This window comes from Coptis chinensis, chromosome 8 (assembly GCF_015680905.1).
Source record: "Coptis chinensis isolate HL-2020 chromosome 8, ASM1568090v1, whole genome shotgun sequence".
Classification (NCBI taxonomy): domain Eukaryota; kingdom Viridiplantae; phylum Streptophyta; class Magnoliopsida; order Ranunculales; family Ranunculaceae; genus Coptis; species Coptis chinensis.
Window position 1 is genome coordinate 82,439,071 of NC_141463.1, and position 25,200 is coordinate 82,464,270.

Consider the following 25,200-nt stretch of genomic DNA (forward strand, 5'->3'; position numbering starts at 1 on the left):
TCTTTCTTATTGCTTGGTGCTTATTTCTTAGTTGTTTCTTAGTGCTTACAATAACTGAAAGAAAGTTAGAAAATACACTGCACTGAACAACACAACATACAAAAAACCTAAATATAAGCACTGAACCACTAAACAACATAACATACACTACATATAATAACTGAAAGAAAGTTAGAAAATCAATGTTGTACATAACATGACACTGAACCACAAAAAAACCTAAATATAAGCACCAAGTGTTTACATAACAGCATACACCAAGTGTTTACATCGTGTTTGTTTACAAAGATACATCAACAAAAGGAAAAGATACTACAAAAGGAAACAGACAAAACAAAGACTGACTATGCAAAAGCCCAACAAAAATCCCAGAGCCTATACTGCATCACCAAGTCTTCAAACATGAACTATTTCCAAACTTTAGTTTTGGCTTTGGCAGCTGCAGATCTAGTTTTAGGTTTGGAATTTGCTCTTGTTCTCACAGTCAAAGCAGCTATTTTCTGCTTAGTCTTGGATGGTGAGTTTCTAGGCTTGCTGCTTGATGCCACTGCATCAGTTGTCAGTGATTGTGAGTTTCTTGATGCCACTACTTGATGGTGAGTTTCTAGGGCAGCTGCAGATCTAGTTTTAGGCTTGCTACTTGATGCCACTGCATCAGTTGTCAGTGATTGTTTGGAAGCAGTTGCAGAAGCTTGTGCAAAAGCAGTTGTCAGTGATTGTTTGGAAGCAGTTGTTGAAACTTGTTTAGATGCACTTATTGAACCTTGACTGCTAGGTACTTGAGCTTCACTTGAAACTTGATTTGACTGTAAACTAATAACTGGAGCTTTACTAGATCGTCTGGGAAGTGGAGGTCTACCTTTTCTTTTGTTGTTTGCTTCAGAAATCTTTGCTTCATTTATAAGAATAGGTGCTCTAGTAGCTGACATCTATCACAAGAAGGACAAAAGATTAGGTTATGTTTATGAAGTATGTAAAATAACTACCTCATTTCAAATGGAAATCTTTCAAATTCAAAGTAGTTTGTAGAATATCATTACCTTCAAGTAAGAGTTTCCATTGTCAGCTGTAAAAACTCCAACTCCCTCAGGTACATGATCCTTTCTTCCTTTTACTCCTGTCTTCCTCTTTGAAGCTCCCTGAGGTACATCATTAGCTGCCCTTTTACCTCTCTTTGACACAGTTGGCATGCCCTCACCTACATTAGATGAGGGAGCCTTATTCTCCCTCCTCACCTATATCAAAATTCAAACTTAGTTCATAAACTTAAAAACTTTTTTCTAAAACTTATGATTTCAAAACTTGGAAAAAAACTTATTGAACAAACTTATTTCATAAACTTATAGTGGTGGCAGCTGTTACTTGGTTGGCTTCCTGGTTGGCTTCATTGCTGACTTCAGTAGTCCCACTCTTAGTCCCACTCTTAACTGTCTCTTTACACTTCTCTTTACCCTTCTTTGTTGTCCCACTCTTAGTCCCAAGTTTCTCAACAACTACCTCCTTACCTCTCTTCCTCACCTATATCAAAATTATAAGAATTATAAAATGCTTAGTTTCAAGAATGCTTAATAGTTTCAAATGATTTATAAAACTAATTTCAAATGCTTAATATATATCTTAAAGGCTTTCTTGTTAATATATATTGATTGAAACCAAATACAAAACAAAACAAATATAAAAACAAATCCCACTCTTCCCTATGTATGCTTATGTAAGCATGTGAACAAGATATTCCAGACAGCTCTTTTAAGACATCTAGATTTACAGAAGATGTTATGGTTGGGTCTGTTTTCTTCAAAAAGATTTCCACTTAAGTTTTACATATACTAGAAAATTGAATAGTCCTGAAGAAAGGACCCTGAACCATTCTGTACATGCTATTTCCAAGTTTTTGTAGGGCAATCTGATGGTACATAACCTTGCATTGCATCCTTACATTCTTACCTACAACTCAAACAAAAGATTCTAAAACTAACCTGACAAACAAAAATGATTTTGGTTCTGTTACTACTTACTAGGGACTCTAGTTATTTGTTTCACAAAAATGATTCTGTATAAATCTTAATAGGAAACTAGTTGCAAGGCCTTGTTGCCTCAACACTAGAGCAAAGAATGCAGAGAAGAAAATTTAGTAAGATAGTAGGGAAGAATCAAAGAGGAAATGAAAGAGTATTGGTGATTGTTTTTGGTACAGATTACAATCTGACAGCTCTATTTTATTGGCTAACAAAACAAACAAATGTTGTTCTCTCTGAGACAATTTCGGTGTTTCCTCAAACAATGTTGTTAAATAAGTCCTAACAATGCTGAATTTACAGAAGGAGAGAAGATATGTAGAGAATAAAATGAGAGTTTTCAACATTGTTTATGATCTTGATTAGACTCTCATTACGCCTATTTGAAAACAAGGGAGGCAGTGAGCAAAAGAAAAAATGTTGACATGTCAGAGAATTGCTACATCTGAAATAACAAACTAGAACTTTCACAAGTCATTATCAGCTTGTAACCAACTCTTGTTGGTCTATTTAGAACTTCCAATACAGTACCAAACAACTGGAGAGACATGCTTAACAACTTTCAAACAAGTAAAACATAAATCTGACACTAATATTACCATTAACAAACATCAGCAGTTCAAAACACTTAGTTATATATTAAAATTCAAATAACCTGACAAACAAATAACCTTCAAACAAATAAGCTTCAAATAACCTGACAAACAACCTGACTCAGAAATAACCTGACAAAGTGATAACCTTCAAATAACCTGACAAACAACCTAACAAACAAATAACCTGACAAACAAATCGACAAACAAATAATCTAACATAACACAAATTTTTTTTTTGAACTTCAATACAAAAAAATCAATGTGAGGATAATACAAAAAAATCAATGTGAAACTTCAATCTCTTTTTTTTTCACTCTACAACTCAATCTCATAAAAAATAATATAAAGGACAATACATAACACAGATTGCAAATAAACTTAGTATATATGACCATAAACTGATTTCTAAAACTGATTTCTAATGCTTAGTATATATCTTAAAACTAATTTCTAATGCTTAGTATATATTACCATAAACTTACAGTGGTGGATTATGGTACTTCCTGGGCTACTTCCTGAGCTACTTCCTGGGCTACTTCTGGGCTACTTCGAGCTACTTCTTGGTTGGCTTCATCGTTGGTTTCACTGCTGACTTCTTTGCATATTCTCTTATTATGACCATACTGAAGGCAGTTTGAACACCTCATTTGAACTCCTTTTCTACTTAAGGTTCCTAACTTCCTTGGCTCTTCATGCATTTCTTTCCTTCTAAGCTTGCTTGTCCTCCCAGGCATCCTTCTATAAGGTGGAGGCAGGAATACCTCTCCAGGAGCCTTTGTCCATAGCTTTTCACCATTAAGTGGGTGCAAGTAGTGATCATAAGTCTTTCTAAATGTTTCCACCTTGTACCAATGATCTACATAATCATCTGGATTGTGCTTACACATATAAATGGCAGCTAGTGCATGGACACATGGGATACGAGAGAGCTGCCACATTCTACATGTACAAGTCTTATCCTTGATATCAACTTTGTAACCTTCATCACCATATCTGGCCTCAAACGTTGACCCTCCACAAAAGAAAGACTAAAAAAACCTTTAGTCTAACTTGTTCTTCTTTAACTTGTCAGCAATAGTTGGACACAAAATGCCTTACCACTTGGACTGACTCACCAATAAATCTCTTCTCTTTTGCATCCTTCTCATCATGGCAATCCTTATTTCCTCCAGCATTGCAATGATGTGCTTCTCTCTTGCATCAAGAATTGTACCATTAAATGTTTCACATATATTGTTTTCTACTGCATACTGCATCAGAACTTGTGTAGAATTTGAAGAATGCTCTGGACCAGAACTTGGGGTTTTGGATATGTAACATATAGTCAGCTGCTGCATCATATACCTTTCTCACCTCATCAATAACACGATGGAATTCTTCTGGTGTTCCACTTTTGGATGCTTTCCAGAATAAACCCTTGAGTTGTGCACCTGTTGATAAGATCCCAAAATTGTAGTTTTAATCTCTTAACAATAATACTTTTAGACCAATTATGCGAGTAATAAATAAAAGTTAATGTTGATTACGTGCTTTTATGTATTTCAGGAATTGGAGTCGATTATGTGCAGAAATATGTCACTTTTGCGAGATAAAGGAGCAAGGGTTGGTTGCTAAGAAGTTATGTGATTAAAGGCCAAGATTCAAGGAGAAAAAACCTTGTTAAAGCCCGGTCAAAGCTGAAAAGTCAAAGTCAACGCAGGCAGAAATAGCGCACAAAAGTTAGCAAAACTTTCAAAGACTGTATCTTTGGACTCAGACCTTAGAATTGGGCCTAACTTATGTCAAAACGACCCTCTTGGAAAGAGCTTTCCAATGATCCAAACCTTGACCCAATCAGAGGAGCAGAAGTGGGTGAAACGTCTGTTGAAGTCAAATTCAGCTAAAAAGGCCTCTATGGACTGAAGAAATTGGGTTTTGGGCTCGATTTTCCAGCCCAAAACATGGCTCTAGGCCCATGCACGAAATTGGGGATTTCTTTCTCTTCTTGAGGGGAGGAAAGAGGAGACTCATTAGCTAGACCTAGATTAGAAAATAAATTAGCTTAGACTCCATTAATTAGTTTAATTACCTTGTTTTTAATTCAATTTTGAATCATTGATAATTCTTCATTAGATTAATAAAAGTAGTTTGTTATTCATAAATTTAGTTTTGGTTTATTAAATTACTTAGATCTAAATTCAGTTATTAGTTATTATCATTTCTTAGTTTCAATTCAATCTTGCATGATTAGATTCCATTTTAATTCAAATAAGTAAATTTATAATCTTTTTATATCATGTCTTGTTTTAACTCATATAGAAATGATAGTTTTATGAATCAAGGCTAAACCTCCATTAGAGGGGTTTGAGGAAGCCTTGATGAAAACTTGATTGTGTAGTATAGAAATAGTTATAAGATTATGTTCCACTCTAGAAGGTAGTTGATTCGCCATGTGAATAGGTTGAACTTCCTCACATGCTAGTTATTATTTGGTAGAGATTGTCATGAATGATTAGGGATTAGAACGACCAATTCTTATCGTAAGAACGGAAGAAGTGGATTACAACAATCTATGCTAGTTTATTAAGTTGAAATCAAGATGGAATCAAATTCTCGTAATTCTTTATCTAGATTCGAACCTTAGTATTTGAATTGCCATCGTAGTATAATTCCATCATTACTCTCATTAACTTTGATAGACTGATAATCGTAGTTAACATTAATTCTAAAGAACTAGGAGTGGAACGAATTCTCTACTCCACTTATTGCAATAGCATCGAGAGTGTAGAAAACTTTGATAATTAGAATAAAAAATAGTTTTAGTTTTACTTACGTTTGAGTCTCGTTACTTATTCGTAGGTAAAACTAGCGTTTTACATATTATCACCTGTTCAAATAACATAGCTACATTACATATGAATATTAAATCACATTTAGAATACAAACAAAAAATAGACAAATTAAGTTATATACCTGAAAATTTCTTCCTGAAGTTAGCATAGATGTGCCTTGCACAACATCTATGTTATGCATTAGGTAATCTTTCTGAAATAACTTTGAGAAGACCCTTTTGTTGGTCTGTAATCACTGTCAAACCAAGCCCATCATCCATATTGAGATCATTAAGGAGCAAGTTCATAAACCACCTCTAACTTTCTGTGTTTTCACCTTCAACAACTGCCCATGCAATAGGGTACATTTGGTTATTTCCATCCCTCCCAACTGTAGTTAACAATTCCCCTTTGCAAAAAAATTTAAGAAAACAACCATCAAGACCAATAACCTTTCTACACCCAGAAAACCAACCCTGCTTCAAGGCATCAAAACAAATGTACATTCTCTGAAAGTAACCTGGCTTATCTATCAATGGCCTTTTAACATCAATTTTACATGTGCTTCCAGGGTTTGACTTTAGTATCTCAGCTGCATAGTCTCTTACTTTGGCATACACATCCTTTAAAGAACTAGGAACTAGACTCAAGGCTTTCTTTTTAGCTCTATAACACTAAAGTGGTGTCACCTCCAACTTTAAATTATGTAGTATCTCTCTCTTGAATCCCTTACCTTCCACTTAGGGTTGTCTATGATCCTGTCATTGTAATAATCAGCCAACCATTGGGAATTAGCTAATCTGATGCTAAAATGTCTTTTACACTTATGCTCAGACTCTAAAGTCTTAATTTGCATACTGTTTTCACTTTGCATGTAACTTGCATACAGATTCCAGCTACACCCATCACCAACACACACAGCTTCAAATCTTCTAGCAACATTTCTGTTAAAATGAATTGGATACCCATTATGGACTGCATATTTCTTTAAACATTCTTTAAGTTGCTTTGCATTACCAAACCTCATGCCAAGCTCAATTTGGATATTAGACATCTCAACATTGGGGTTGAAAATTGGGTACATCCTCTTTTTAACCTTCAAATTCCTCTTCCTCTCCTTAACAGAAGCAACATCCTTATCTTCTTCTTCACTAGATTTAGGACTTAAATAGTCATCAGATGCAGCATAGTCAGACTCATCATCTCCAGCACCACCAGTATCCTCTCCAGCACCACCAGTATCCATCTCATTTGGTAGTTCATTTGCTACATCACTTACTTGTTCAATGGCTGCTTCACTTGCTTCTTCATGTGGTTCATCTGGTACTTGATCAACTTCTTCAGTACCTGATTTCTTCTTCTTATACTTGATTTCTTCTTCTTATACTGATTTCTATATTTCTTTTCCTAACTTCAATTAATTCGTCATCATCTTCACTAATATGATCCAGAGTTGTTGCTACAGACGTCTCAGACTCAGACTCACTCTCTTCCAAACAATCACCCACATCAACCTCTTTGTCATCTTCAGACTTTTCAATATCATCACCTTGCTCATGTTCAACATAAACAACTACCCTCTCATTTTTTGCCATTTTCATCATTTCTATAATATATTTATCATCATTGACTATCTTAAGCCCAATGTCTACAGGCTTATTAGGATCAGTATAGAACATCTTAACCATATCTTTCACAAGACATTCTTGCTCAATCATACCCTTCAACTCAAAATATGACATTTTATCTGGATCGATGTTGTAAAAGTACTGAACTCTCCCACCCTTGTAATACAAGATGTGCTTCGTAAACCACTTATACCCATCATAGAGCTCAGTTGGGTCTCTCTGAAATTTCCCACCAAAGAAAAGTTCTATACAGTAATGATCCATGTTTAATTAGTTGCTTGATTTGGTGGATTGGGGATTGGGGGGGATTGGGGACTTGGTGGATTGGGGATTGGGCTTTAATTAGGTTTTTAATTTAAGAATTTGGGAAATAGGGTTTTCTGTCTGAATTTGGGAATTAGGGAATTAGGTCTGAATTTGGGGATTTCTATCAACTAAGTGCAAGTTTGCCTCAAGGTTCAAACAACGTGCAACGTGCATTCAAAACACGTGCAACTTCTATGAAATTTCGGGTTCGAAACACTTTGAAATTTTGATGCCACGTCACCAGTGATTAGGTGTGCACTTTAACGGTGACACATGAGCATTTGGTCGGACACATATACATCCAGCACACCACATAAGCATGTGAAGTAACAGAATGGTAACGGTGGCCCAAACTGATACAAAAAAAAAGTTCATGGCCCAATTTGCTAAAAAAAAAAAAAAAATGGCCCAAATTGATAAAACCAGCAAAGTTCATGGTACAAAACGTCCATTTCTTCTTCTTTTTATTGAAAGTGGGATTTTCACATTGCAAAAAATTTGGATGAGTGGTCAATATAATACTCATATATCATAGTTATGCATAGTTGCTAATAGATTTATAACGGCACCCGTTCGTATGACGGGTTCGAAAGCTAGTTATTTCTTAAACACCAATAATTGCCTCTATAACTATAAAAGATGGGCAATAAGCATTGGATTATAAGGATGAAAATGTATTCACATGTTTCATTGGCATTTCAATATTCGTGGGTTGTCAACATCACGCATCAATTGGAAGACGTAGGGGCTCAAAGAGATCTAGAGCCACGTGAGTAATGAGTTTGTTTGTTTTACATGCCTAAATTCGTATGATCCTGTGACCACTCATGTTAATTGTACCATTTATGCTAAACACTTGAAGTAAAAATCGAACAAACAAAATGTTTAAAATGTCTATACTTTACCTATAAAAAATTATTCTATAGTTGATCAAGTATGCCTCCACCAAATTGTGGCAAAAAATATAGTAGAACCTCGACAAAATAATACTCATTAATTAAATGGAGTTCTAATTAATCTGCAAATTAATAATGTTATAATAAATCGATTAGATGTTAAATAGTAGTTATTAATTTTACCCTTACTATTTTCAAATATTATTAGTATTTTAAAATTTATTGTATTATATTATATCACTTTAGTTTATTTTCTTTATACATTTAAAACAAAATCTATTATGTATTTAAGTATAAGAGAATATGTATAGATCAAAGTGATGTTATATGATTCTTATCATATGTTAAGGATGATCAAGGAAATACGTATGGGAATATGTATATACCAAAGAACTAAAAACTTGCACCAAATATGTGTTAGGCCTAACCAATGACCAGATATTCAACTCTTGAATCTTGATGCCTTCGTCTTGCCTTCAGGCTGGCTAATATGAGCTCTATATTAATCTATCTAAATATATAACCCCAAGAACAATGGTGTACTAAGAGAAAAAAAAAAGGCTACAAGCAGAGACCAAGTTATGCATCAGGTTTAGGCTAGAATATATTATTAGTTGGGCCAAGTTTCACGGCCTCGGACTATTTTCAGTTATCACTGGTCACATCCCTAATTTCCTATAATGAGTACTCTCATATAGTTTATAGAGTATACCTCCATCGAATTGCGGTTAAAAGTACAGTAGAAACTCGACAAGATAATAGGCATGGGACTGGCAATACCATTAACTAAGCAGAGTTTTAGTTAATCTGTAAATTGATAATATATAACTTATTTGATTAAATAATAGTTACTAACTTAAGCTAATTTATTCAAATATTTTTAGCATTTGAACACTTATTGCATGTTACAAATCATATGATATCACCTATATATATATATATATATACATATAAAACATAGTCTATTAGTCTATTATGTATTTTTAAGTATAAGGAAACCAAAGGCATTTCTTCTTATCCTTATCGTAGTTAACTAATGGTATATTTAATCAACTTTTACTAATCAAACACAAACTATTCTACACCATTACACATCGTAGTCTTATATGTATCTACTATTATACATTATAATTTTTTTTTCGCTAATAACATGTCTTATATATTAATTAAATCATAACAGGAACACAGTTGCGGATCCGCAGATTCTCAGGTAGATAGGTCATGTCTTGGTTATGGATTGCCCATTTCGCCAATTCATTTGCCTCTCCATTCGAAGATCTGCAGATCCAATGAAACTTACAAAAAGAAAACACATTAAATAGAACTGAAATAGACAGCCTACTTAGTTCTAATTTCTAGTTAAAAGAGTTCATCTCCTCAAGACTCCCTAAAGATTGGATAACCAGCCTATTGTCCCCTTCAAACAAAAAGGAGGTATCTATCAAACTTCTAGCCAACAGAACTGCAATCTTTGCAGCTTTCATTTCAGCCTCCTCTGGGTCACTTGCCATGAATCTTCGGTATACAGCTCCTACCAGTAGACCTTCACTATTCCATGCTAGAGCAGCAGTTGCACCATACTTTGTTTCCCTAAAAAAAACGGCATCAAAACGTATGACTATAGTATCATTCTCAATAATAGGGAAACTAAAAATATTTTCATAATTTGTTCTAACAGAATTGACAGAAGTATGTTGAGTTGGATTTCCATCTTCCTGTTCGTGGTGAAAACCCATAAGGAGAAATCCATATGGCTCTGACTCTCCTAAGCAAACTTTCTCCACTTGCAACAGTTCCTTCAAACTTGGCCTTATTCCTCATAACCCATATTTCCTGCATCAAGATATAAGCTAGAACACCTTTCTCAGCCAGCCCAAGATCCTTGTTTCTACTCCAAGAAAGCAAGGTGTCCAACCAATCTCTTACAGTATTATTTGGCTCATCATCAATTTTGATATTTAGATTTGTTGCAAACCAAACAGTATACTGTTGAGCTTGCTTACATTTAGTGTTTGATGCATCTACTTCCTATTTATTTTCTTTATCTTTCATTGTTTTCCACTATAGTTAAAACTATTAAAGACTACAGTACTGACCGGCGCCTATCAGCCTATGATACCTGGCATGGCATGATGGCATGTTCAAAAGTCATGTTAAGAAAGGGGGAGCGTTTAGCGTACTACACTTCATTTGAAGGTGGAAGCTTGATTTCTGTTCCAAAATATGATATTGTCATTATAAAATCATAACTTAAGGCCTTGCAGTATGATCAAACTATGGTATTGAGAGCTGTAATATGTTTCTGACAAAGTTGAATCCTGATCAGGCTCTTGTTTCGTATCCATCAAATCTTTTTCATAAGATGTGATTCAAGGTTAATTGCCTTGTATGTATAATACTAGAAATTGCCCGTGACTTTGTCACGAAGCTTTTAAAAATAATCGTTCTCCTAATTGTTTTTTGTTTGTACATTTAACCTTTGCACTTAATTGGTATGGCATATGAGATTATAGATGAGGAACATTTTTTTTGTTGGATAAGTATACATCTTTATTTTACTTTACCCAAACATTGATGATCAACTAACCACGGTCAATAGAATTAGGCAAAGAGTTAATTTCCAACTTTTTTTTTTCTGTACCAGGCCACCTGCAAGCAATTAAAGGTCATATATAGGCCATCAACATGACGTGACAAACCATTCAACAACTACAATAGGACATCAGGAGGCCACTCCATGGACACTGATGTTTTCAACATAGCAATTGAATATTGTGAACAACAAACTAAATTACAAATCAAAAATTATAAAATAGTTTTCTATGCATGTTGAATCTAAGTTTGCCATCACCTGCATCCTGCATAGACTGGCAACACCGTCTTTACGTCATTGTATTGAGAAATCACCTGCAAGTGAGAAATTGTCTTATGTTATCACTTTAGATAACTGGAAGGCATTGACGGAAATTACCACCAAGCACCATTGTTATTCCACCGAAAGGTTTATTATTGTCGCAAGTATCCCGGAGTGTCCGATCAACTACCTCCACACAGAACTTGTTTTGCATTGGGACTTCATCCCAACTAATAAGTTTAGCTTCCTTGAATAATTTGACATATATTGAATTCTTACTGAACCCACAAATAGAGGTATCAAGAATATCTATTGGGATGCGAAAAGTTGAGTGAGTCGTACGACCGCCTGCCAATAGTAATGAAGCTACCATAATAACAATATCCCCTCAGCACGACACGTAGCAGTGATTGTGTTGTAGACAAAAGTTTTCCTGTTCCCGCTGCTCAATTCAAAAAAACATAGCTTCCCTTCATCTTGGGAAACCGAATCTATCACTGCTTTATACGAGAAGTCTTACTTTGCATTAAAGAGTAACCTGTTGCTATGTGCTTTTTCATTTTGAGGGTCAAACTGAAATTGTCGTTGGTCATATATGAGACAGTTTGCAACAACTAAGTTCCATCTGGTAGTTAATAGAGGCATTGACATCGGAGGGAAATTAGCTAGTGATTTACCTGACTCTATTAGAATCTCATTTAAGAGAAATAAACCATAATCTTGCACTTCAGCAAGGGTAGGTTGTTGAATGTTGAACAGTGTGTGAAGCTTGTGTGGAAAGTCATCACATATATTTTCCCAGAAATCATGCCACAGTGTATGGGGTTGCAAAGGATTACACTCTACGAGAATAACACAAAATAATCGGCGAAGATGGTATCCAGTTTGCATGATTGCAGCCTCCTGTAGACATTGCACCCATTCACTGTCATCCTCCAGAAGTCCGTGTGCAACACATGCATCTTTGAAAGTTGGAAGTGGAGGACCATTTCCATTCCTCTTTAGATCATCAAATGATTGGTTACAACCGTGAGAAATAACGCAAGTAAAATCACTCACCGGAGTTAAGACTAGCAAAATACATTCTGCCAATAGAAAATCTTCATTCTTGTCTCCTATATGTCCAAGTCTGTGATTGTTTGTTCCAAACGTAGTATTCCGGGAACTCTTGATAAGTGAGGTTGCTTGCTTTTAAATCTGATGGACAACACTCAAAGAAGGCAGTCAAAGTTGACTTCTGATGCTCAGCTCTTGATAGTATATCATCCATTGGTTCGTCTGCTTTATAAACGACGTTGTGCATTCGGGGAGATGAAGTGCCAAGCGCACAACTGTGGGAATATCCTCGTGCAAATGGAAACTTAACAACCTCCAAATAGCTTCAAGGGGTCCAATGTATCTTGCATCCAAGTATTGGTAGATCTCATCCAAGTCACTGTACACCATTATTGTCATGTCATGCCTTTTAAATATATACTTGTGAATGTATTTAACTCAACAGATCCCAACACAAACTTCGACATTAATGTGGCAGTTGAACACTTTAGAAAGATAAGGATTATAATGAACAACATCCCTATTATCAACTGTATGCCCTCTCACAGTATATGATCTACCATTGTCACGACGACGGTAGATAGGATATCCATCTTTATCCATGGTGGTAACATCTGCAAAAGTCCGGGGGTAGTGATGCTTGCATTGACCATTTACCATGCACGGATAGTTATGATTTTTTAGTCCATAGACCATGAACCATACATGTGAGGACGGTCCGAAACAAATCAGGTTTAGCTTCTGGATCAAGAAACTCTACACATGCAATGCGATCAACCTGAGCAAGTATGCGGATCTTGTCAGAATGTTAAAGAAATATAAGTGCATGCATATGTGGCAACCCACGCTTATGAAACTCAATGATATAGACATGTGCAAGCTGCATTATCAAGCACACCTTTTTTTTAAAATTTCCTTCATCAAGGCCCTTCGCTTTAGTTCAAAGGCACATGCCACCACCTCAGGTCGATGAGTTGCGGTTTGGTGCATAGACAATTCATCAACAGCTTCCTCCCAGTGTGGGTTTGCAATCATAGTGAGAAATATATCAAGATGCTTATTGTAACCATGGAATCTTGAAAATTTTCGAACATGTGCCTTAGGCTACCGACACAAGATGTTGGTAAGACCACTCATCTTCCTATTTGGTTTGGGTCAAAAGCTTCAGCTGCGACATTAGTGATACCTTGATAAAGTTCGGCCTGAAGCTTGTCTTGTTGTTGCCTGTAATATCTCATTTTGTTATGTTCAGTCACTGCCCACCCATCGACCACAAACTCTTGGAACAGTTTGTGCCCTCGCAAGATTGCAGAATATTCTCTAGGGCATTCAAACAACCGATAAGAATAGAAATCCATCTGTGTCAATCGATCATTAGTGGCTGCTGCAGTTAAGTTGTTTGAACGTCTCATGTCAAGTGACCACCCAAGATCTCCTGAAGGAAACATTAGCACATAATGCAAAAGCAAGTAAGTTGGATGACATTCACTGATTTGCATGTACAATTTAATTAATGTTCATGTTGTTAGAATTGTAATTTGGTTCTCGATACAATTTTTTTGAATTTGATATATGTTTTGGCGGAATTTGATGTATGAATGTATGTTTGCTTGGTTTGGATGTACGTGTGTTTGGTTAAAAAAAAAAAAAAAACACTTCAAACGGCTCGGTTGAGCCTTATGAAACCATAATTAAACCATAAGAGAAGGCATTGACCGACTTTTTGGGAGCAACATGTTGTTGATCGGAGATAGTGTACCACGTCACCTGCTGCTATCATAGGTTGTTCGAGACTTTAAAAAAAAATCTTTGAACAACCAAACTAGGCCTTAATAAACAAGTTTATTTGGCATAGCTTGACCTTATCAAACCGACATACAAGGCTAGGTTGGGCCTTATGAACCCACTGCAAGGCACATGCAGGCCTTTTGGAAGCTAAATGTTTCTGTTCGGTAAATTAGTGTCATTTGTTTTTAAGCCAGTAAGCAAATAAGAGCCTTATGAATCCATCACAAAAGGCATGGCTGGGCCGTGTTCATTATTGCTAATAAAAATGGCTAACTGTTATTATTAAGGGTTTTTACAGAGACCGTCAGCGTATACCGGTGACAATTTCACCTTAAGGACATTGTGTACTGCTCTAATTTATTGGTTCTTTATATATTACTGTTGTTGTTGTTGGACATAAGGTAACAAAGTATTAGTTTTCCAACATTAACCTCCTCTTCAAGTGCATCTTCACAACATGTTGAAAATGCAATTCAAATTCAGGAAATTTCTCATTGCAGATGCAGCACGTTCAAACTTTCCAAGTACCATTAAACTTGGTAGAGCAGAAAACTTCAAATATAAGCTCAGTTGCCGCTAAGTTATTCCCTGATGACCCTAAGTTGCACCATTAGATCAAGAACATGTACTTGAAGTAGAAATTGCTTCCCATCGTTACTGGTAGCTAGAAATCTTCCAATTAATGAAGTGGTGCTGAGTTTGAACCTGCCAACAAAAACATAAATTGAATTTCTTTACAATTCTGAAGTGTTTTGGTTTTTAGTTTTCATTCCCAAATACATCAGAAGAAGGGAAAGATCAAAACTTTATGCATTGAGCGTTGTGTGTGAATCATGATCAGCAACAATAAGAACAAAATAGTAAAACTTTTTTCTTATATGTATATAATGTATTAATGTAATAAAGTTTTGCTCTTTTAATGTATGGAACCAATTACTTGGAAATTCCCTCTATTATTTTTGTACCTTCTTTGAACAATTTATGTGTGTTGTCTTTATTTTGGTTAATAGTATATTGACAGTACAAATGACTTCTTTTTGGCAGACTTTTATAGCCTTTACCAGTCTTGTAGTTGTAGCTGTTCCAACTTTATTTGTAAGTCATCTTTTACGATTTTATAAATTCAAATACTTGCATATGTTTTCTGTCTTTTCATTAGACCAGCATAAACTGGTGGGTTACTAACACACACATTGAACGTTCTTCTGGGTTGTACTCATATCTTCTGTCTTCATATTGACATCATCTTTGCATTACGCCATGCATCTAGTTAAGTTGTTTTGGGAATCTTTTGTTCTCTACGGCTATGATGGATCCCTTTTATTGCAAGACCGTCGTCATAGTAGGGTGGGATACAGTTGTCTTGTAAACTTGCTCTACGGGTTTACCTTTCTTAGGATCTTGCTAAGGGGGGTGATCATTTGGAGCCTGGGCTCCCTCCTTGTGTTCACCCTTATTCGCAACGTCAATGAATACTGGTTTTAACGATAAAAAGAAAAAAGAAAAGTTTTTGTTACATTGTTTTGACTTGAGCTTGATATAGTTCTGTTAGTTGTGGTATTTAGCCAAGAGATAACTGATGGAGTTAACAAATCTACTCAAGCTGTGTAAGCAGCAGAAGCCGGGATTCGGCAGATTGGTGCTCTTGCTCGACAACAGACTATGTGTATGTTGGATACCCTTTAGGTTTTGTTTTTCTGATTCTGTTTCTACACGGATAATTATTATTGTCTGCAATTACTCCGTACAGCAATGATAGAGGAAAGAGCAAACTTGCCTGTTATATCTTTACAACCAGCTGTTGCCGGAGCTGCAAAGAAGACTTCTCAAGCAGTTGGACGGGACAAGAAGACTTCTCAACACAGAGGCCTTTGAAAACAATTGCGAAGATATCTGGTGATGTCTACATTCTTCGTGGTGTTTCTATCCCAGCCTTTGACATAGATACTCTGTGGGAGTTCCAACCTTAAAAAATAGGTAGTGCATAATTATGATGGTCAATACTCACTAAATGTATGTTTTTTTTTATTTTTTTAGGAGGTGGTGCAAAGGTGACTGAGCGGAGTTGAACAAAGGAAGACTAGGTTAGGAGAAAAGGAAGGAGATGCTAGAAGGGTCTATTTTTAGGGTTGGCGTTCACCGGTGAAATGATTGAAATGTCATTGGTTTGCTGCTGGTGCATATCTCGTGTGAGGATATTTTCCACGTAAACATGCACCAGCTCGCTTGGTCTCTATACTGGGTTGCAACTTTTGCTGTAATAAAAGTACTTCCAAGTTTATGGATAAGGAGATGGACTTCATTTGTAGACATGCAGGTTCTAAAAATAAAAAGAATAAAAGTACTTTCCTATAAACTTCTTTTCAGATGTGTTTTTTTGTATGGGTCTTCCTTGGTGGACTGGTGGAGTATAGCGTATATGTATGGGCCTAGACAGAATCTAGTCAACTTAACTGCTTGAAGGGTAATACTGGAGTGTGATCACTGGTCATTTTTATCTTGTTGGAATGCCAGTTGCTGTGGTCTTGGCTTTCTTTGCTAGTTTTGACTTTAAATGCTTATGGTTTGGCACGTTAGCAGTTCTGACAAACAATAAAGGGGTCTACATTTAGGGGAGCTGAACTTGCAGCAGTTCTGACAAACAATCTAAGGGTGCGATCCCTTGTAACTTTAATGACCTATCAAGTTGTAATAGATTTTGATGATCTATCAAGTTGTCCTTTGAAAATAATGGAAATAACAATTGCAGTTGTTTCTTCTTCTCACTGGTGTTCCGATTAATTTTTTGTTTACTATTTTAAAATCTTTATATTTTTGGCATGTACTAATTCAACTTGTTTCTATCATTTGAAATTCTGAATAGCTCATCTAAGCAGTTACTAGTACCAGTTCCAACTTGGTAAGAAATGCATTTCAAATGAAGTGAGCTTTCGATATACTAGAGTATTAATTGTTTGCTATCAGCGGACATTAGCATCACAAAAATTGCTTGACCTCGAGGCCCACTTCCAATCCCAGTTTTGGAATTTGTCAGGGTGTCAATACCCAACTCATGTTATAAATGTCAGAAAAGCAAGCACACATAAACAAAACAAGCCCCAGAGAGCTCTTCTTTCAGTTTCTTGTCAGCTCAAAAAGGAAAGAAAAGAAAAATAAAATAAAATGGCTAAAAAAATTGCGCGCTGGATTCGGGGTTTCGTTTCTTTGGCTTGTTTGTTTGGTTTACTTCACCCATGTTTGAATTCTCAAATATATATTTTCCCTTCTCATTTCGGAATGTTAAGATTTTTTTTCCATCCTTGTTTCGTGGGTTGTTTATTATCAGAACTGCTGAACTGCTGCTGCACAAAGCTGTCAGAACTGTTGAACTGCTGCAGGCCTTGTGATTTTCCACTGCTTGTAACAAAGACTAATTCCAGCAAACCTTAAAGTCACACGCAAACAACAAAATAGGAGGGCGCTCAGACCAAATAAGGAGAAGACAAGCAGCAAAATTTCTTCTTACAGAGTCGCACAATGTTTAAATTTCAGGATGTTACTTTCATATTAGCTTATGTAAGTAATGACAATATAATCTCCATCAATGAAACAATAAGCTACTTTCGGAAGGTCCACAGAACTGATCAATAACACATAACGAAATAATGATGAGAAAAATACAACATTATGTTAAAACTACTGAGGTAGTACTAATCAGATGACAATAGCACACAAACTACTGAGCTACTAGCTTTTAATTTGAATCAAATTTTGGAACATTGCGACTCATTACAGGTATCATTACAGGTACCGTAGGGTCTGCATTCTTGATAATCCAGACAAACTGAGACGCACAGAAAAATACCAAAATCACTTTCATATATCAAGTAGAGGATCAGAAAAATACTAAAATGCAACCTACGAGTAATTAATAACAAAAATAACTACCAAACGAATAACAAATCTAGGATCGTAACGACATACATATCAAGCTAAAGCATACTGCATGACTACATTTAAGTTTCATAACAAGTCAGATGAAACATCAATCATATTGAAAAGAGGGGGTAGTGAGTCTCATATCTTGAAGAATTGGGGTTTGCAAAACAAGCTAAGGAGGGCACCTAGGATTAAGGATTGCAAATGGTACCCACCTGAGGGTGATATCATAAAAATTAATGTCGATGGGGCTTCTTGTGGTAATCGACCCTTGAAAACAAAACTATGGATATGCTATGGTGTGTGCTTTAGAAATTATGAATGTGTGTTCCTAAGCGTGTCTTTGCGGGAATAATGGTCATCATGGGTTTATTAAAAAAAATTTCATAAATTGAATGTTTAGCAATTCTAGTTAAAAAAGCATGTGGAGTATGCTATTAAAGAAATTGGAGGAAGGTATGGGCGTAAACTTGTCGACTTCGACATCTGCGGTTAATGCTTTTGGAACTTCAAGTGTACCTTGGTGTATGAAGCGAGATGGCAGAGATGCATAAATCTTTTAGATTAACCGCAAATTGACTCTAGTTTGGAGAGAATCAATTTCACACATATCAATTGGCAAAGTAATTCAAACTTCCATGGGTTTGCAAGACAATGATCAAGTTGTTTTATTGTAAAACCCCATGGATAACCAAATGGGAGGTTCGGTTTAACATGTTTATTATAGGTTTTATTAAGTTCTTATAGTGCTAAACTTCTTGTGAGTCGTTGTGGTAAGTAACTCCTCATGTACTCTCCTCCCCCCAACCACCTTTATCAATACAAATTTTTGCTTACTGAGAAAAAAAATAAAGAAACATCGATCATACCGTAATATCATCATAGTAGTGAAACACAAATCAATTCCAACATTTTATCAACAATTCACAAAATGTTCACAAATACATCAAAACCAATAGTGTAACTTTAGATAGTATAAAAAAAATTGAACAAATATTTCAAAATTTTAAAAAGTACATATCTTGTGAGAATCGAGAATGGGGGTTTTGGATTCTTCAAATCGAATTTTAAGATGGATTCTTCAAATTTGGGTGGTTAAGATGGGTTCTTCAAATTTTAGTGAACAAATAAAATGTCAGTGCTACTCTCATCAACAAACTAGTGATAAATCATCATTTCATTCCCAAACTAGCTAGACTTCAGATCCAAAACCGAAGAAACTATAGTTACTTCCAATGTTTTTACATGTCACCAAGTTATAAAAATTGTATTCAACAATATATATACCAAACAACCAAATATAAAACACCCAACTTCTTGATAGTTGAACCAGTCCATAAAATTAACAAAGCATTTTATCAACAAAATTCAAAAATTATACCGTGCAACCAATGAACGCCAAGAGCAAAAATGCTTGATCACTCAAACCCAACTTCACTGTTGGAATCAAATTTGGAATTCTTGAATTTGGGGGTGTTTTGGTGTTGAATTTGGAGGCGTTGGGTTTTGATTCGGAAAAAATTGGAGAGAGGAATAGGAGAGAGAAAACCCTTCGTGAGAATATTTGGGTGTGTTGATTTTTTTTTATTTAAACGTGATCCAACGGTTTAATCTTGGTCTGATTTGTTTTGATCCACGACAGAAATTTTCTTTGTTTGGATCTTTGTCCGAGAGTTTTTGTCTACCTATCCGATATATATATATATATATATATATATATATATATATATATATATATATATATATATATATATATAGCTCCGCTCTTAAGCGGACATCCGTAAGCGGACTCAACATAAATACCGAAAAATCGAAATACAAGACAGAGTCAAGAGATCTAAGTTTGCATCTTGAGCACAGTGATAAGCTAATAGACTGCAAACACTCAAGTTATCTGAAATTTTAGTATTAAATGAAATTGCTACGACAGTTAAGCGAAGTCATAATGGTAGCAGTGAAACTTTTAAACAAAAGTCATAAGTAAAATTTCAAAAGTTCATGAAAACTTTTACACTTCAACATTCTTTTGCAGTCAACATCGGTCTCAAACAAGCTCAAAACATGTTCGGAAAATTTCATATTACAAACAAGTTAAGAACATCCGAATTGTTATCGCTTAATACCATGGCAACGAGGACTACTGATCTTCTAATACAAACACGAATATATACTACATTTTTTTTCTTTGAAGAATAATAAATATCTTGAAAGTACCTAAAATGCAGCTTGAGTTGAATTTAGGCACTCAAACACATGGGATCATACTAACCTTAACTAACCATGGACACAATCTAAGTGTTCTGACATTGCAGACTTCTCTTAGATATTTTTCCAACCTTTGGACATAATATTCCAATCTGAATTCATCAATCACTTTTTCTTCATCATCTATATCAACCTCCATGTCAAAGTTAGCATTCACTAGAGAAGATGGGATCTCAATAGAGTATTTGTTACTTAAATCAGTTTTCAATTTTAAAGATAAAAAAACTGGAGCAACTACTTCAATCTTACAATCACGTTCCGTACTAGGGTCACCAAAATTAGCATCAAAACAATCTTCTATTGCTAAGTGTCTAAGTTTAGGACAACAAATATCAAGACTCCTTAGCTTGTCGAACTCAATATCGGTTAAGCTTAACAACTCAAGAAACGGGCAGCCTGAGAAGATCTTAGTGGCATCCTTAGGGAGAGAGTCGCGATAATACTGAGAGAGAATAGGAGAGAGAGTGAGAGTCGCGATAACATTGAGAGAATAGGAGAGAGAATCACGAATGAAGATATGGGATAGAGAATAGGAAAGAGGGAATATGAGTGAGGTTTGGGTTTGGGGTATTCTAAAACCCTTCGTGAATATATTTCGTATTTCGATATTTCGGTATTTATGTTGAGTCCGCTTACAGACGTCCGCTTAAGAGCGGGACTGATATATATATATATATATATATATATATATATATATATATATATATATATATATATATATATATATATAAAATGTGGTCCGTTGTTGTTGTTGTTGTTGTTTTTGTTTTTTTTTTTTTTTAAAGAACTCAACCGGTTCAACTACAGTTTAGCTTAGACCGAGGGTTCAACAAAAAAAACTCTAGTTTTCACCAACTTGACCGAAAATTTACATGTTCCGGTCGGACTTGGTTCAATCACTAGTCTGGTCCGGTTTTCTAAACACTGCTGAGAGCATCTATAACGTATAGAACGGCTACACTCTCTTACAATGCCAAGTTGCAAACCCTTAATTTTTGTTTTGATTTTGTTAAAAATAGTAAGCATATACAACGGCTACACCAAATTTAATTTACTTGTTAAACCATGACCCAATCCTAAACTCATAGATAGAGTATTAATTAATAATTTCTTTCACCACAAACAGGTTATTTTATACTAGCAAAAAACACGTGTTATACATGTGGATGACAAATTTAATGTATTAAAAAGAGTATGTATGTTCATTTGTTTATAAAGTGACAACTGAAATAATCTAACAAAATATGCCATCTGGTTCTACAGATGGAACCATGCAAAGAATGTGAGAAAAAAAAATTGCAATTGTTTATTATACATTTGAGTCAAAGACCATACTCAACATAGAAAACATAGGAATTGAAGAATAATTGCTTCCTCTAAATTTGAATAAGAAAGATACATTAATTACCCCCGCAATTGCCATAAGGGAATGAGAAAAACTAATAACTAAAAGTTTCTACTAAATAAAAAATCCTTAAGGAGTAGCCTTAAGATCCTTAACTGCAACTGCATAACTTTGAAGGATCTGCAAATCAGACAAAGGTTGGATTAGAATCCATCTTTTTGCAGTATTCTATTATTTTAATATTTGTTTTTGTTGATTTTATCTAAGCTATGGATTAAATCCCTAAGTAACACATAATAAGCTCATAATAGTGCCTTAAAGGCATGCCCGAACAAAAAGTATAAACATTAGAAATGGTAAGGTATATAAGAAACGTTAGTATTAGATATCACTTGATCTCTTTATGAAAGCATGTACGACATGACATGAAAAGAGTAACTCAAAAGCAAGACACGTTTAACCATCTAAATATGAATCATCGACCTAACAATAATATCTAAGCAATGAGGTATATAGTGTATGGTATATACTTTCAACTCTACACATCTTAGATCTTAAAGAATTACTTAAAATGATGAGGTATATAGTTTTGCTATTATATGATTCAAATTCTAATGGAAGTGTGAGGTCTATACGATCAAACCAAGAATAGTACACTAACAATTCACATTCATCTTCAATCTATCCTCTCGTAGGTGTTAGTATCATGAATAGAGCTAAACATACAAATAAGGCGATCAAGAAAGCAAAAACATTATCGGATAAGTATCTTGTATTCATCCGAAAAAGAAAAATACGCTCTTGGTAGCTTATACTCTTGGTTTCTAGTTCTCAGTAATGAACAACCTAGGTGAGTGTATATTTACACAACATAAGCAAGAATATATTATACTAATAATCACCAGAGAAAGAGAGTTACTGCTTGCAAAAGTTTATCTGACAAATCACCTTTCAAGTGTCTTGCCCCTGCTGTAGCCTACAAACCATCATCATAACAAATTTCAATAACACTACTCAAACAATAATCATCGAGCATTTCGGCCCAAAACAAAATGTAGTAACATAAAAGTTAAAAAATTACCTGAACTCTCACTGGTGTCTCGATCACCATGCACCTCTTTAGGCACAACACTTTCTGCTCGCCTCAATGAAGATGAAAGCGACTCTACAGCTAATTTTGGATTGCTTTCATATGCACTCAAACATGGTTTTAGTTGCACACACAATATGCAATATTAGGATCACATCAGAAGAAAAAAAAAATGGTAGGTGAATTAAAGTATAAGTATATGAACAGAGAGTTCAAGCCCATTTCCAACTTTCACAAGATTCAAATTCTGGTCAAAGCAATAAACATGAACTCTAGTTACAGAACTACCATCATCAAATATGACAGCATAAGAGTTATTATTACTTCCATTACAAAGAACTTCAGCTAGCTGCGAAGAAACAAAACCATAATAGACTTGCTAAACTTGTAAATCATAATATCGTCATACGCCTTCATGTCATCATGTGAACCTTACCATTATAACTTTTCAAAACTAAAAATCTGATTGAATTATGCAAAAAAATTATGGTCGACATCCAATGATGCCTTTGTCTATTAATGCAAGGATATGCTTATGGAAGTATACAATCTGAAAAGGTGACACTTAAATAGTCTACAAAAACTCAATTACAAATCCTAAACCCCAAAAACTCAATTTCAAAGTAGTAGCAATGAATTAATAACATTATAAAAAAAGGTGCTACCTGCAAAAAAATCTAAAACCAAGAAGATAGATATTTCTTTATTATTATTCCATCGAAATGTGAAATCTACTTTCAGTTTTCAGTAACATACAAATTTTCTACTCCAGATAACCATTTAAGTTTGATAGAGGTACATATGTAAGCTTGTTCCTCAGTCCTTAAACAATTTCATACCACTCCATATTCAAAGCACACAACTATTTTTTAAATACGTATGACAATAATATTTCAAGAACAAAAATGTATGCCAGAAATAAAATAAAAAAATTGGTAGCATACTAGTTCGCTAGTTGCCAAATCTAACTGAAAAAAAAGCACCGCGATATCCTCATTAGCGCTTTCACTCTTATCTGCTACTTGCATCTGTTTACAAATAGAAGGTATATATAGATAAACAATTAGAAGAAGGAGTTGATGGGATGATTTATAAAGTCAAGATCATATTGGTGTGGGTTACATCCGTAACTTATTGTTATGTTCACATGGTAAACTTCCAAAAAGAGAGAAGAAAGAAGACTTACATTGGTAAAATTGCTAATATAGTGGAAACATCAATCTCCAACAATTGCTTGCTCAAAATGCTTAAAAAGTCGTATATCAAATCACTGGAAATTACCAACACAAAGTTGATTATTAGAGATGGTGGAGAACTTAGACAGTAACAATTATGAGTTTTCTAGCAATCTCGTATGAAGCTAATGTGCACAATACAAAATTATTATGCTACTTTAAAACACTTTTTTTTCCAGCAATGGAGGTCACCAACTTAGAGTAAACACCAAATGTGTACATATAAGATATCAAAAGGGTCAGATTTTGCAAGGACATGTTGTCTTCTTTCATAAACTCATCCTACAAGTAGAAAAAAGATTGTTGTAGAGAATAAAATATATAGGAGCTGAAACTCGCATTTGAGCATACAATTTTCCGCATTTATAGAACATGGTAGGATTCATTTGACCAGCTACACACATTGAAGTGTGAAGGCACATAGTTCCAGTAACATATATTTAACTTATTAAAGTGGACATGCCTCAAAAGATTTAGGTTGAGATGCAATCAGTTTTGCACTAAAGTCAATCCCAAACAAACAGGCCATGCCTGCAACAAAAGCTGCAAACCTGGCCAAAGCATACCTGCAAAGAAAGGGCAAAAGAAGAAAATAACCAATCAATAGATATTTAATACAAAAGCAAAAAAACCCAAAAGAACCAAGATATAGAAATTTTGTCTCCATAGACTATAACACCAAGGAGACTCCTTAAGTGACTCGGATGTGTTTGGGCAAAGGATTGAAAAGGTTGAGTTCATAAAGATGTGGTCAATGAGTAGGACTGCTAGGGACAATTTCCATATGAATAATGCCATATTTCAGTCCTACCAATAATCAATTTTTAGTTGGGAAGCATAACGTCAGGCACAATTATCCAAATGCGATGAAACTTGAGTTATAAGAACCAAATTAACCAAATACTTCATAGCGGTACATTATCGTTATCAGAACTTCAAAAATGTTGGAGTGTCAGGCGGTCTACTGCTACAAGAGTAACACAACATACAAAAAAAATCTGATGCTTTGAGTAATGAGAACCAGAAGCTTTGCATCACTTGGAATTTGAAGTGTGATTAAAAGGACTAATTTTCCGAGCCTACTTCACCATGAACTCAGGGACCATGCGTCTCCTCGGAGTGATGACCACTGCATCTTTGGCAAGAGTCGCTTGATCACCAGTGTGAATAAAAGCAATTAGATCTTTGACCAAGTTATCTAAACCACATCTTAGAGGATCCTACATTTACACAAGGAAAAGAATGACGTACCAAGCATTTTCCTAACAAATATGCTTCAAACGAGCAAGTATGTGATGAACTACATGATAGACATTAGGTACAACATGGAGTCATTATTATTTGAATAAAAAACCATGGCATCATTCATCTTACCCGAACCAACGTTGTAAATGGATT

The 25,200-nt window shown here is 35.0% G+C and overlaps 2 long non-coding RNA genes across 4 annotated transcripts; one reads left to right on the top strand and one right to left on the bottom strand.

Annotated features, from left to right (window-relative positions):
• The first annotated feature begins 14,917 nt into the window (after positions 1-14,917).
• Positions 14,918-16,710, top strand: LOC147483521 (uncharacterized). Of its 3 annotated transcripts, none has more exons than XR_015204648.1 (4): positions 14,918-15,044; positions 15,515-15,615; positions 15,700-15,845; positions 15,987-16,710. It is a non-coding gene; the product is annotated as an uncharacterized LOC147483521 (long non-coding RNA). The 3 variants fall into 3 exon arrangements; XR_015204647.1 differs by having other exon boundaries at positions 14,936-15,044; positions 15,502-15,615; XR_015204646.1 differs by lacking the exon at positions 14,918-15,044 and having other exon boundaries at positions 15,486-15,615.
• Positions 16,711-16,860: 150 nt separating this feature from the next.
• Positions 16,861-19,507, bottom strand: LOC147483522 (uncharacterized). The gene is made up of 2 exons (XR_015205794.1): positions 19,249-19,507; positions 16,861-17,373 (listed from the first exon to the last, which is right to left on the bottom strand). It is a non-coding gene; the product is annotated as an uncharacterized LOC147483522 (long non-coding RNA).
• Between the last annotated feature and the right edge of the window lie 5,693 nt (positions 19,508-25,200).